Consider the following 13,553-nt stretch of genomic DNA (forward strand, 5'->3'; position numbering starts at 1 on the left):
GCACGTCAACTGAGCACAGGAGATAGGAATCACCATTTATTTTGGGGGGCAAAAACTGAAACGGAAGCACAGGACATCGGTAGGCAAGCTGGGCGCGGGGACTCCTTGTTCCAGCAGTGGTGCTGAGAGGAGAGGGGGATATCCCTGGCAAGCACCCGCTCCTACTCCCTTCTCCTGCAGCAGGCTGGAGGAGTGGGGCAGGAGGATTTCTGAAAAGGAAGAGAGGTTCTCGAGCAGCAGGCAAACGCATCTGTCTGTCACCCAAAAGCACCAACCCCACCAGGGGGTGGAGCAGGGACACTGCAGATGTAGCAGAGGCAGGAAAACCTCCATGTCCTTTTACCCAGCAGAGTACTGTGCCTCCTCAAAAACAGGGGTGGGCTCAGTTCCATCTACTAAAAGCAGTGAGCAGAAGATCTACAAGACCTGGGATTGCGAAGCAAACATAAGAGTCACGCCAAACCCCACCGCACCCTTGCCCTCCAGCAAGAAAATGCCCAACCCAGGGATACGTCCAAAGCGCCTTGCAGAGCTCATAAAGGCCATGTGTCCATCACAAGCATGTCACTGCCCCAAGGACATAAGCACACCCGGGCCGCGGGGTTTTTCTACAAGACTCACCTTTCTGGGGGCTTGAATCCCAGAGCTTGTTCATCCTTGCCATACTTTCTTGGCAGCAGGCGCAATGATTCGAACGAAAAGTTCTTTAAGAACTCTGTAACCAGGCAGAGTCCCTGCAAGTGAGACACAAGAAACCACCTCAGAGCAATGACCTTGTGGCAGCTCACACAACAAGCACAGGCAGAACTGCTTGCTCAGGTTGGGAAACCACGGGTGCTCTTCAGCAGACCTGGACCAGACGGGAGCGTCACGCTGCCCAAGGGTCTTCTTCCATAGCGAGCCCCTGAAGGCTGATTAGTTGGGGCAGACGAACCAACCAGATGGGCATTTTAATGGCCCACGCATCACCTCAGAGAAAGGCTTTCTTTCCCAGGCACCAGGGGCACAAGGGAAACCTGTGAGGCCCTGTCAGGACCCCTCCAGTTCTTTGTCTTCTTTCTCACTCCCCTTACCTGGGCTTTCTTCCACATGTCGTATTGGGAGCCACTTCAGAGCCCCCCGAGGGAAAGGTGGTGCTGAGAAAACCCGAGACCTGGAAAGCAGAAGACAACAAAAATGAAGCCAAGACGAGCGTCTCGCCAAACCCCACCGCACCCTTGCCCTCCAGCAAGAAAATGCCCAGTCCAGGGACACGTCCAAAGTGCCTTGCAGAGCTGATAAAGGCAGTGTGTCCATCACAAGCATGTCACTACCCCAAGGACAAGGGCACAGCCTGGCCGCGGTGTATTTCTACAAGACTCACCCTGGCAGCGGAGGCAATGACTCAAAGGAAAAGTTTGTTATCTTAAGAACTCTCTTCCCAGGAGGAGTCCCTGCAAGTGAAACACAAGAAACCACCTCAGAGCAATGACCTTGTGGCAGCTCACACAACAAGCACATGCAGAACTACTTGCTCAGCTGGGAAACCACCTGTGCTCTTCAGCAGACCAGCCCCAGCCGGGAGCGTCACGTTGCCCAAGGGTCTTCTTCCATAGCGAGCCCCTGAAGGCTGATTAGTTGGGGCAAACGCAGCCACCAGACGGGCATTTTGCTGCCCCACCCATCACCTTGGAGAAAGGCTTTCTTTCCCTGGCACCAAGGGCACAAGGGAAACCTGTGAACCTCTGTCAGTTATCCTCCAGTTCTTTGTCTTCTTTCTCACTCCCCTTACCTGGGCGTTTTCCCACGTGTTGTCGTGGGAGTGACTTGTGAAACTCAGGAGTGGAAGATGGTGCTTGGGCAACCTGAGATCTGGAAAGCAGAAGACAACAAAAATGAAGCCATGATGAGCATCTCGCCAAACCCCACCGCACCCTTGCCCTCCAGCAAGAAAATGCCCAGCGCGGGAACACGTCCAAAGCGCCTTGCAGAGCTGATAAAGGCCGTGTGTCCATCACAAGCATGTCACTGCCCCAAGGACAGAGCACATCCTGGCCCTGGTGTCTTCTTCCAAGACTCTCACCTTTCTGGGGGCTTGACTCCTACAGCTTGCTTGCCCTTGCCATCTTCTGCTTTCAGCCCCCGTGATGCCAAGGGGGAAAGCTGCCTCCGACGAAGGGGGCTCTTCTCAGGAGGACGCCCTGCAAGTGAGACAGAAGAAACCTCCTCAGAACAACGTCATCTTTGTGGCAGCCCAGACAAGAAGCACATGCAGAGCTGCTCAGTCCTGGGGGGAAACCAGCTGTGGCAGCACTCCTCAGGGCCTTGGGGGTCTCATTTCCCGGGAGGACTCAGGCAGCAGTGAACCCTTTCTCTCATCCAATTCCGCAGGTCCAGAGTGCAACTTTCACCCCTGTGGTATTCCTCATCTAGGATCCTTTTTCCCTAGGACATCTTTGGAAAAGCAAGGCTTGCCAGCATAAGATGGAGACCTCACAGAGCCTCTCTAGGGCAAACAACTTCAGTCAAGGGGAAGAGGTCCTCAGCTGTCTCCGCTGCTCTCAGACATGCTTGCGGCTGTGGGCACCGTCAGCCCAAAGACGCTGTTTCAGAGGAGCCTGCGAGCAATTCCAGAAGAAGGGATCAAGCTACCAGCTCCCAAGTGCCCGGTGTTGGAGCGCACGCTTGGAGACACTTGACAGTCTTCCCAGCACACCTTTACTCATGAAATGCAAACAGGGTGAAACCACCGGCTGTACCAACCGTCCTTTTCCTTCTGCTTAACGGCAGCAGTTGCTGCTCAGAGTGAGGGTGGACCGTAGTCCTTCTTGTCTCCCTCCGGCACAAACACACGCCTCAAACAAAAAAAGCCTTGGCAAGGTACAGCAGGGAACGGCGCGCAGTGGGGATGTGCTCTTCAGCAAACCAGCCCCAGCCAGGAGCGTCACGCTGCCCAAGGGTCTTCTTCCATAGCGAGCCCCTGAAGGCTGATTAGTTGGGGCAGACGAACCTACCAGATGGGCATTTTAATGGCCCACGCATCACCTCAGAGAAAGGCTTTCTTTCCCAGGCACCAGGGGCACAAGGGAAACCTGTGAGGCCCTGTCAGGACCCCTCCAGTTCTTTGTCTTCTTTCTCACTCCCCTTACCTGGGCTTTCTTCCACATGTCGTATTGGGAGCCACTTCAGAGCCCCCCGAGGGAAAGGTGGTGCTGAGAAAACCCGAGACCTGGAAAGCAGAAGACAACAAAAATGAAGACAAGACTAGCGTCTCGCCAAACCCCACCGCACCCTTGCCCTCCAGCAAGAAAATGCCCAGTCCAGGGACACGTCCAAAGTGCCTTGCAGAGCTGATAAAGGCAGTGTGTCCATCACAAGCATGTCACTACCCCAAGGACAAGGGCACAGCCTGGCTGCGGTGTTTTTCTACAAGACTCACCCTGGCAGCGGAGGCAATGACTCAAAGGAAAAGTTTGTTATCTTAAGAACTCTCTTCCCAGGAGGAGTCCCTGCAAGTGAAACACAAGAAACCACCTCAGAGCAATGACCTTGTGGCAGCTCACACAACAAGCACATGCAGAACTACTTGCTCAGCTGGGAAACCACCTGTGCTCTTCAGCAGACCAGCCCCAGCCGGGAGCGTCACGCTACCCAAGGGTCTTCTTCCATAGCGAGCCCCTGAAGGCTGATTAGTTGGGGCAAACGCAGCCACCAGACGGGCATTTTGCTGCCCCACCCATCACCTCGGAGAAAGGCTTTCTTTCCCTGGCAGCAAGGGCACAAGGGAAACCTGCGAGCCTCTGTCAGGACCCCTCCAGTTCTTTCTCTTCTTTCTCACTCCCCTTACCTGGGCGTTTTCGCACGTGTTGTCGTGGGAGTGACTTGTGAAACTCAGGAGCGCAAGATGGTGCTTGGGCAACCTGAGATCTGGAAAGCAGAAGACAACAAAAATGAAGCCATGATGAGCATCTCGCCAAACCCCACCGCACCCTTGCCCTCCAGCAAGAAAATGCCCAGCGCGGGAACACGTCCAAAGCGCCTTGCAGAGCTGATAAAGGCCGTGTGTCCATCACAAGCATGTCACTGCCCCAAGGACAGAGCACATCCTGGCCCTGGTGTCTTCTTCCAAGACTCTCACCTTTCTGGGGGCTTGACTCCTACAGCTTGCTTGCCCTTGCCATCTTTCGCTTTCAGCCCCCGTGATGCCAAAGGGGAAAGCTGCCTCCGACGAAGGGGGCTTTTCTCAGGAGGACGCCCTGCAAGTGAGACAGAAGAAACCTCCTCAGAACAACGTCATCTTTGTGGCAGCCCAGACAAGAAGCACATGCAGAGCTGCTCAGTCCTGTGGGGAAACCAGCTGTGGCAGCACTCCTCAGGGCCTTGGGGGTCTCATTTCCCGGGAGGACTCAGGCAGCAGTGAACCCTTTCTCTTATCCAATTCCGCAGGTCCAGAGTGCAACTTTCACCCCTGTGGTATTCCTCATCTAGGATTCTTTTTCCCTAGGACATCTTTGGAATAGCGGGGCTTGCCAGCATAAGATGGAGACCTCACAGAGCCTCTCTGGGGCAAACAACTTCAGCCAAGGGGAAGAGGTCCCCGGCTGTCTGCACTGCTCTCAGACACGCTTGCAGCTGTGGGCACCATCAGTCCAAAGACACTGTTTCGGAGGAGTCTGCGAGCAATTCCAGAAGAAGGGATCAAGCTACCAGCTCCCAAGTGCCCGGTGTTGGAGAGCACGCTTGGAGAGACTCGACAATCTTCCCAGCACACCTTTACTCATGAAATGCAAACAGGGTGAAACCACCGGCTGTACCAACCGTCCTTTTCCTTCTGCTTAACGGCAGCAGTTGCGGCTCAGAGGGAGGGTGGACCGTAGTCCTTCTTGTCTCCCTCCGGCACAAACACACGCCTCAAACAAAAAAAGCCTCGGCAAGATATAGCAGGGAACGGCGCGCAGTGGGGATGTGCTCTTCAGCAGACCAGCCCCAGCCGGGAGCGTCACGCTGCCCAAGGGTCTTCTCCCATAGCGAGCCCCTGAAGGCTGATTAGTTGGGGCAAACGCAGCCACCAGACGGGCATTTTGCTGCCCCACCCATCACCTCGGAGAAAGGCTTTCTTTCCCTGGCACCAAGGGCACAAGGGAAACCTGCGAGCCTCTGTCAGGACCCCTCCAGTTCTTTCTCTTCTTTCTCACTCCCCTTACCTGGGTGTTTTCGCACGTGTTGTCGTGGGAGTGACTTGTGAAACTCAGGAGCGGAAGATGGTGCTTGGGCAACCTGAGATCTGGAAAGCAGAAGACAACAAAAATGAAGCCATGATGAGCATCTCGCCAAACCCCACCGCACCCTTGCCCTCCAGCAAGAAAATGCCCAGCGCGGGAACACGTCCAAGGCGCCTTGCAGAGCTGATAAAGGCCGTGTGTCCATCACAAGCATGTCACTGCCCCAAGGACAGAGCACATCCTGGCCCTGGTGTCTTCTTCCAAGACTCTCACCTTTCTGGGGGCTTGACTCCTACAGCTTGCTTGCCCTTGCCATCTTTCGCTTTCAGCCCCCGTGATGCCAAGGGGGAAAGCTGCCTCCGACGAAGGGGGCTTTTCTCAGGAGGACGCCCTGCAAGTGAGACAGAAGAAACCTCCTCAGAACAACGTCATCTTTCTGGCAGCCCAGACAAGAAGCACATGCAGAGCTGCTCAGTCCTGTGGGGAAACCAGCTGTGGCAGCACTCCTCAGGGCCTTGGGGGTCTCATTTCCCGGGAGGACTCAGGCAGCAGTGAATCCTTTCTCTCATCCAATTCCGCAGGTCCAGAGTGCAACTTTCACCCCTGTGGTATTCCTCATCTAGGATTCTTTTTCCCTAGGACATCTTTGGAATAGCGGGGCTTGCCAGCATAAGATGGAGACCTCACAGAGCCTCTCTGGGGCAAACAACTTCAGCCAAGGGGAAGAGGTCCCCGGCTGTCTGCACTGCTCTCAGACACGCTTGCAGCTGTGGGCACCATCAGTCCAAAGACGCTGTTTCGGAGGAGTCTGCGAGCAATTCCAGAAGAAGGGATCAAGCTACCAGCTCCCAAGTGCCCGGTGTTGGAGAGCACGCTTGGAGACACTCGACAATCTTCCCAGCACACCTTTACTCACGACATGCAAACAGGGTGAAACCACCGGCTGTACCAACCGTCCTTTTCCTTCTGCTTAACGGCAGCAGTTGCGGCTCAGAGGGAGGGTGGACCGTAGTCCTTCTTGTCTCCCTCCGGCACAAACACACGCCTCAAACAAAAAAAGCCTCGGCAAGATATAGCAGGGAACGGCGCGCAGTGGGGATGTGCTCTTCAGCAGACCAGCCCCAGCCGGGAGCGTCACGCTGCCCAAGGGTCTTCTCCCATAGCGAGCCCCTGAAGGCTGATTAGTTGGGGCAAACGCAGCCACCAGACGGGCATTTTGCTGCCCCACCCAGCACCTCGGAGAAAGGCTTTCTTTCCCTGGCACCAAGGGCACAAGGGAAACCTGCGAGCCTCTGTCAGGACCCCTCCAGTTCTTTCTCTTCTTTCTCACTCCCCTTACCTGGGCGTTTTCGCACGTGTTGTCGTGGGAGTGACTTGTGAAACTCAGGAGCAGAAGATGGTGCTTGGGCAACCTGAGATCTGGAAAGCAGAAGACAACAAAAATGAAGCCATGATGAGCATCTCGCCAAACCCCACCGCACCCTTGCCCTCCAGCAAGAAAATGCCCAGCGCGGGAACACGTCCAAAGCGCCTTGCAGAGCTGATAAAGGCCGTGTGTCCATCACAAGCATGTCACTGCCCCAAGGACAGAGCACACCCTGGCCCTGGTGTCTTCTTCCAAGACTCTCACCTTTCTGGGGGCTTGACTCCTACAGCTTGCTCGCCCTTGCCATCTTCTGCTTTCAGCCCCTGTGATGCCAAGGGGGAAAGCTGCCTTTGATGAACAGGGCTCTTCTCAGGAGGACGCCCTGCAAGTGAGACAGAAGAAACCTCCTCAGAACAACGTCATCTTTGTGGCAGCTCAGACAAGAAGCACATGCAGAGCTGCTCAGTGCTGTGGGGAATCTGTCTACGACACTAATCCTCAGGGCCTTGGAGTTACGTTTCCCAGGAGGCCTCATGTCCTCTCTGACAGGGTGCATAGGAAAGATCACTTGGCAAGCTACAGTAGGGATATAATGGGGCGGAGCAGGGAGGTGTCCCCACTCAGACTCAGCAGATCAACTCCATCTGTGAGCAGTGGTCATGCATCGCGGAGCCTTGGCTCCCTTCCCCTGGCAGTAAGGAAACCTGCAAGCCTGTGTCAGGGTTCATCCACTACTTTACCTTCTTTCTTTTGCTTCTCAGCCATGTCTGCTCCCAAGTCTCCCCGCTGTTGAGACTGGAACTCTGCCCTCAGTCTGGATATCGGCCTGTTAACCACTTCACTGGAAAGGAGGTGAAAAGGCAGGAAGGTGACGCCAGTGCCGCACAAAACTCTGCTGCACACCCGCAGTCCAGCCGGAATGCGCCCCTTCCTTGTCAGATGCACTAACTGCCTTTCAGCGCCAATACAGACAGCGTTCCCAACGGATGTGTCTTGCTGCCACAAGTACCAGACCATCCCATGGCCCTTATCCGCTTCTCCAAGAGCCTCACCTCTTCCCAGGCCTCTCTGTACTGCCTTGTTTCCCTTTCGCCTTTTTGGGTCCCCTCAGTTTGCCTGATGAATGCTTCTTTTGATGGTGAGGTCTCTCTTCTGGAGGGCTCCCCGGAACTGTGAAAGAAGACAGCTCCTCAGAAGAGCGTTTTGTGACCGCCCAGGCAAGCGGAGGTGCAGACCTGCTCAGTCTCGGCTTAGGAGTCGGACAGTCTTTACCTTCTTTCTCCCTGGATCCCTCTGCCTGGGAAAAGCCTTTGGCTGTTCCTCCAGGGTGTGGCTTAATCTCAAACCTGGAAGGAAGCAGACACAATCTGGAAGAAAGGGCTTCGCCTTCCCTTTGCTTCCAGTGACAGATACGGCCAGAAGTCATTGCAAGGCCTCTAGCTTTCTAGAACAGCACGTGCAGGCTGTTCAGCTCCTTGGAGGACTCCATCCGGGAAACGTGTGACACAGTCAAGAGCTTCCCCGGCTCCTTGGCAGTCCCTCCCTGATGCACCCTCGAGATTTGTACAGAGCCAGCTCTGTCCCACGCCTCATCGGTGGATCGGCTCAGCAGGGCTTGTCCCAGCACGGAGCTCTGCAGAGCCCCACAGCCTCCCTTTGTGCCAGCAAGTCCTTCCGTTTCTGCCCCTTGCTCCAAGGAGAAGTCACTCCGGAGACTCTTCATGTGCTGGAGTCTCAGGAAAACCAGGGAAATGTCCCCAACAGGGCGTGTACAGGTCAGGTCTTTGACCAGCCTTGAAGAGAGGCTTCTTGGGTACAAGTCAACCCACAGGGAAATTGCAAAGCTGTCTTCTGAAGTTCTTTTTGCCATCACCCCATCTGGATCTATAACTGTGTTGGGAGGGTAAAGCACAATCCCTCTTCCAGGTTAATGCAGGTGAGGACAGGCAGAGTCAGGAAGGAGACAGAGGACGCATGGAGGTAGCTGGGAAGGCTTCCTTTAAGGAAGGAGTCTTCACTAACCTCAGGTGCAGGCAAGGTCTGGCAACGCAGCTCTGCCCAGCAGGAGCTGAGAAGCCAAGCAAAGGTACTCACGTGGGCAGCACGTGGATCCCCCTAGGACACATGTGGACATCGTCAGGTTTCTTGTCTGATACCACCTGAATCCTTGTCCATGGGTTCTGCAGAAGGCACAGAGACGTGGCAGATGAGTCCAAGGAAAGGAGCTCCTCCTTCACAAGGGCAGCAAGCTTTCCCACCGCTATAGCGTAGCTGCCTCAAGGAAACCCTCTGTGTCTTTCCCCACCAGCAGCCCTCCCGTAGCGTGAACAAGAGCTGCACGGTTGCGCTACAAGACTTGCCCTGGTCTTGCAGCCTTTCCCCAAGCCGCTGGGTGTGGGATCCCAGGCTAGAGGGGTGTTTGGCTTGAGCCGAGAGAACTCTTCTCTGGGCTTCCTCTGTAGCCAAGACCACCAGACGCAAGCAAGGAGCCCTACGGAAAGCTGGCGTTGCGGGGGGCCCTGCCTTGCCCAAGTGGTTCGACAATCCGGGCAGGCCAAGAGAAGCCATCTCCCGGGTCCTCTGAGAGGACCTCAGAGGACTGCCAAGGAGCCCTGGAAAAAATGTTAAACTTACAGACAGCAGACATTTCAATACAAGTCCAGTGCCATCGATGGCGAGGAGAAAGTCTTCGTAGTATCTCATTGTGAGGGTCCTGTTTCGGCTCATAAGGAGACCGATGCCCTTGAAAACAAGGTCAAAATCTTCTCCGAGCCCTGCGCCCCAGCTGAAGAGCACCACGATGTCATTCACGCATTCCCTCACTAGCTTCTCTGGAAGGGCCGTCTTTAGGGACAGCTGAGAATAGTCCAGGGGGACGATTTCGAGGTCATCTGGAAAATGGCAAAAGAGGAGCAAGGTCAGGTAGGCAGCAGCTCGCAGGCTGAAGGAGCTGCCCACCCCACCAGCAATCCTGTGCTACAGACTTGTCTTGGGCAATGTCCTGGCCTAAACTCAAAGCCCTCCCCAAAACGCGGTATCAGGTAGAAGCGAGGGTTTCTTCCACGCGGAAGCAGGACAGAAGAAGGGTGGCCGTTGGGTAGGAGCCATGTGGAGGGTGCCAGCCCCGGAAGCTGTGCCACGCTCAGGCCATCAAAGACTGCACAGCAGCCTGGAGGGTCAGCCTGGCCATCCCACCCTGTGCCCTCACCACTGCTTGGAGGAGGTCTGAGCTTTCAGGACCTGAACCAGGTCTTGGCTTTGGACAAGGGGAAGATGTTCTCCAGCTCACAGCCCAAGGGCACCGCAAGGGGAAGCCAAGGCTTCACGCTGCCGCCTTACCAGGAATGTCTCTGTTGGCATGGCTGATCCCCTGAGCCTGTGCAACTCTCTCCGACAGATGAAATTTGGGTGCGATCACGTCCCTGTTCCATTTGCTGCAGTGCTTTCTCAGCACGTAGAAAACGCCGAGCACGTCTACAGCCACACCCTGAAACCAGCAGAGAGCAGAGGAGCAGATGAAGAGCTTGAGATGCACAAATGGATGGAGGACTGGCCTCCTAAGATGGGTGGAAGGTAAAAGCCAAACAAGTATCTCAGTGCCACGCCAGGTCCATGGGGCTTTGGGGAATTGAGCAAGCCCTGAGGAGGGTGCCAGGCCATCGGCTGGGCCTCTGCCCTCCAGCAGCAAGGGCTACAAGTGGCCAGAAAGGCTCAAAGCCTCTCTTCTACTACAGCCAAATTCCCTTCTGGACATCCGCTCTCGAAGGAGCAGCTCTGTCACACCTTTGTGCCCCACTGGGGCATTTCCTCTGCTTTCCCGGGAGGGGGTAGATGCTCACACCTCATGGTAGGGGGCTGCCTGCCAGCTGATCATGGAAACCACTTCCAGGCACATGAAGGGCAAGGAAGTCATCAGGAGTTGTCAGCGTGGCTTCACCAAGGGGCTGTCATGCTGAACCAGCCTGATAACCTTCTGCGCTGACATGGGTGGCTTGGTAGATGAGGGGAGAGCAGTGGCTATCGCCTACCCAGACTTCATTAAGGTTTCTGACACTCTGTCATGAATTTCTTTATGAACCTCACAAAGGTCATGGCTGGGAGCTGCGTCAACAGCAGGAATGGCAGAGCAAGCACCCTGCCCACCCTGCCACGAGCAGCCATGGAGAGGGGGAGAGAGATGCTCCGCTGGAGCGGGAGGGAGGCCTTCTGTTCCCATGGGCTTTCTCCCAGGAAGGACAGTGAAGCCCAGGCAGGCATGGTGGCCGTGGTGCTGGTGCCCACCCTTTCCCCGAGCCGCTGGGTGTGGGCTCCCAGGCTGGAGGGGTGTTTGACTTGAGCCAAGGCAGCTCTTCCCTGGCCTCCACTGTAGCCAAGGCCATCGAATGGAAGCAAAGAGCTCTGTGGAAAGCTGGCATTGTGGCTGGCCCTGACTTGCCCAAGCGGTAGGGCGATCATAGCAGGCTGAGAGAAGCCCTGTCCCGAGTCCTCTGAAAGGACCTGGGAAGACTGCCAAGGAGCCCCTGCTGTAGGGCAGGGGGGCTGCCCCAGGCTGCTGCAAGCATCCAGGTCCCAGGAGGAAGGGCAGGAAAAGCCCACCTTGTTCAGCGCAATCTGCTGTAGCATGTACTCCGACACGCTGTCCCAAATCCTCGTGACTTCTGAGAAGCAAGGTGAGACAAGTCAGGCTCTGAGCCAGCGGCTCACCACCCTTCAGCACCGGCCCAGCCGCGGAGCAGATGGGCGCAGCTGTAATCAAACACACGGCAGAGGAAGGACGCGCACGGCTGGGGCTGCGGAGCCCACCTCTTGGCTGACTGCTGCCTGTCAGCCTCAGTGTAAGCCCAGGAGCGGGCTGGAGCTCAGCCAGGGGCAGCAGAAGGGGTTTGGGCACCCTGCTGCCTCCTCTGGGCAGGGGGAGGCTGTCCCCCAGCTCCAGGGCAGGGAATGACAAGAAGCACCAGTGGGAGAAACCCAGAGGCTGTGGCTGGATGCCCAGCGGAGGAGCCAAGCCAAGCCAGTTGGAAGGAAAGCCTCCGATTTCCAACACAGGCATTGCAGGGGTCTCTAGAGACCCAAGGGAGGTGCACAACACCTCAGCCTTCCTCAGACAGAACCTTTCCCTTCCCCTCCCCTTTCCCCTCCCTTTCCCTTCGCCTTCAGCAGCTCATCTCCAGGGTGGACCCTCTCCCTGAGGAAATGTCACCATGGACTTCCTCCCACCAGGAGGGTGGTGCTGTGCTCCCTGGGGCTTCTGGCATCCACAGGGTCTCCCCAGCTGGGACCAGTCAGGGTCCCCGAGGCACCCCGCACTTTTGGAAGCTAGTAACATGGCCGGAGGAGCTCCTGAAGGCCTCACCGTCCAGGCTGAGCAGCCTCAGTGCTGGGAGCTTGACGAAAGGAAACTTGATCATTTTGGCTGTGCTTCATGCCTTCTTCCCCACTCTCATCCTGCTTCTCCTCCAGTGCCCTGCAGGGAAGTGTGAGTGAGGGCTGGGGGCAGGCAGGACAGGGGCAGCGGTCACTGTGATGTCAGCACAGCGTCACAGTGCCACAGCATCACAGCATCACAGAGCGGTAGGGGTAGCGGTCATTGTGATGTCAACACAGCGTCACAGCACCACAGCATCACAGCATCACAGAGCGGTAGGGGTTGGGAGGGACCTCTGGAGATCAGCTAGTCCAGCCTAGGACTTCAAGCAGGACTTCAGGTCCTCTCCAGTCGCCGCCCTAATCTTTATGAGCCCCTCGGCTCTGCTGCCTGTGAGCTGCCGTCACCCACCAGCCCCTCTGGGCACCCTCGGAGCTCTGCTGTTTCCCTCTGGGCACCCTCAGATGCCCTCCCCTGGGATTGCCCATGCCCTGGTGCATCCCCTCCCCATACACACACCCCTCTGTAGGTGCAAAATCCGATGTTTGTTCTAGTTCACAACGAGAACAGCCTAACATTTGCTCTCTTGAAGTCCAGGGTGGCAGCACTGCTGTCCTTCTTTCTCATTACCCTGATAATTCTAAACTCAACCATCTCAAGATCCCTGTGGCCAAGGCCGGCACCTACCATCACATCTCCCACCAGTCCTTCTCCAGTCACAAAGAACAAGTCTAGGAGGGCATCTTTCCTAGTTGGCTCCCTGAGTACCTGCGACAAAAATTCTCTCCCACAAACTCCAGGGATTTCCCAGACCACTCGTCACTACTCCTACATAGAATCCACCATTTCTAGATAGACTCCACCATTCATAGACAGAATCCACCATTCACAGATAGAAACGTAGATAGGATCCACCATGCCTAACTAGAATGTCCAAAGGGATATTCCATCCCACATGACGTCTGCTCAGCAATATAAGCTGGGGAAAACAGGAAGAAGGGGGGGACGTTTGTTTCGCGTTTGTCGTCCAGAGCAACCGCTACGCGTACCGGAGCCCTACTTCCCAGGAAGTGGCTGGCCATCGCCTGCTGATGGGAAGTAGAGAATAAGATCTTTCGTTTTGCTTTTGCTTCCGCGTGCGGCTTTTGCTTCATTCAACTGTCTTTATCTGACCCACGTGCCCGTTGTTATATTTTCTCTCCCCTGTCCAGCTGAGGGGGTGAGAGTGATAGAGTGGCTTTGGTGGGTAGCTGGCATCTGGCCAGGGCCAAACCACCACAGGGCAAAAGGAGTACCTCAGGACATAAGTGTCCTGGTTTGGGCTAAACCACAACTGATTCTGGTTTAGTGCTTTTACTTTTCTGTTAAGTCTCTCGTAAGCAACTGAACTTTCTGAAATCAACAGCCTGTTTTTCCAGACAGTGACTGCTCCTAGCAGTGATAACACTTGATGTTTATAGTTCGTACCAAGGAATGGGATGCAGAGAGGCTCTTGCTTATACTTGTCCTTGTAGCGGCCAAGGTCACTGCTAAATCTTGTTCTGCGTGTTGGGGTGCCGGCAGTGAAGAGGGTCGCAAGCATGAAAAAGGTCGCACCTGCAGGGAGGAGCGAACCGGA

Source organism: Leptosomus discolor, chromosome 23 (assembly GCF_034619465.1).
Source record: "Leptosomus discolor isolate bLepDis1 chromosome 23, bLepDis1.hap2, whole genome shotgun sequence".
NCBI classification, from domain to species: domain Eukaryota; kingdom Metazoa; phylum Chordata; class Aves; order Leptosomiformes; family Leptosomidae; genus Leptosomus; species Leptosomus discolor.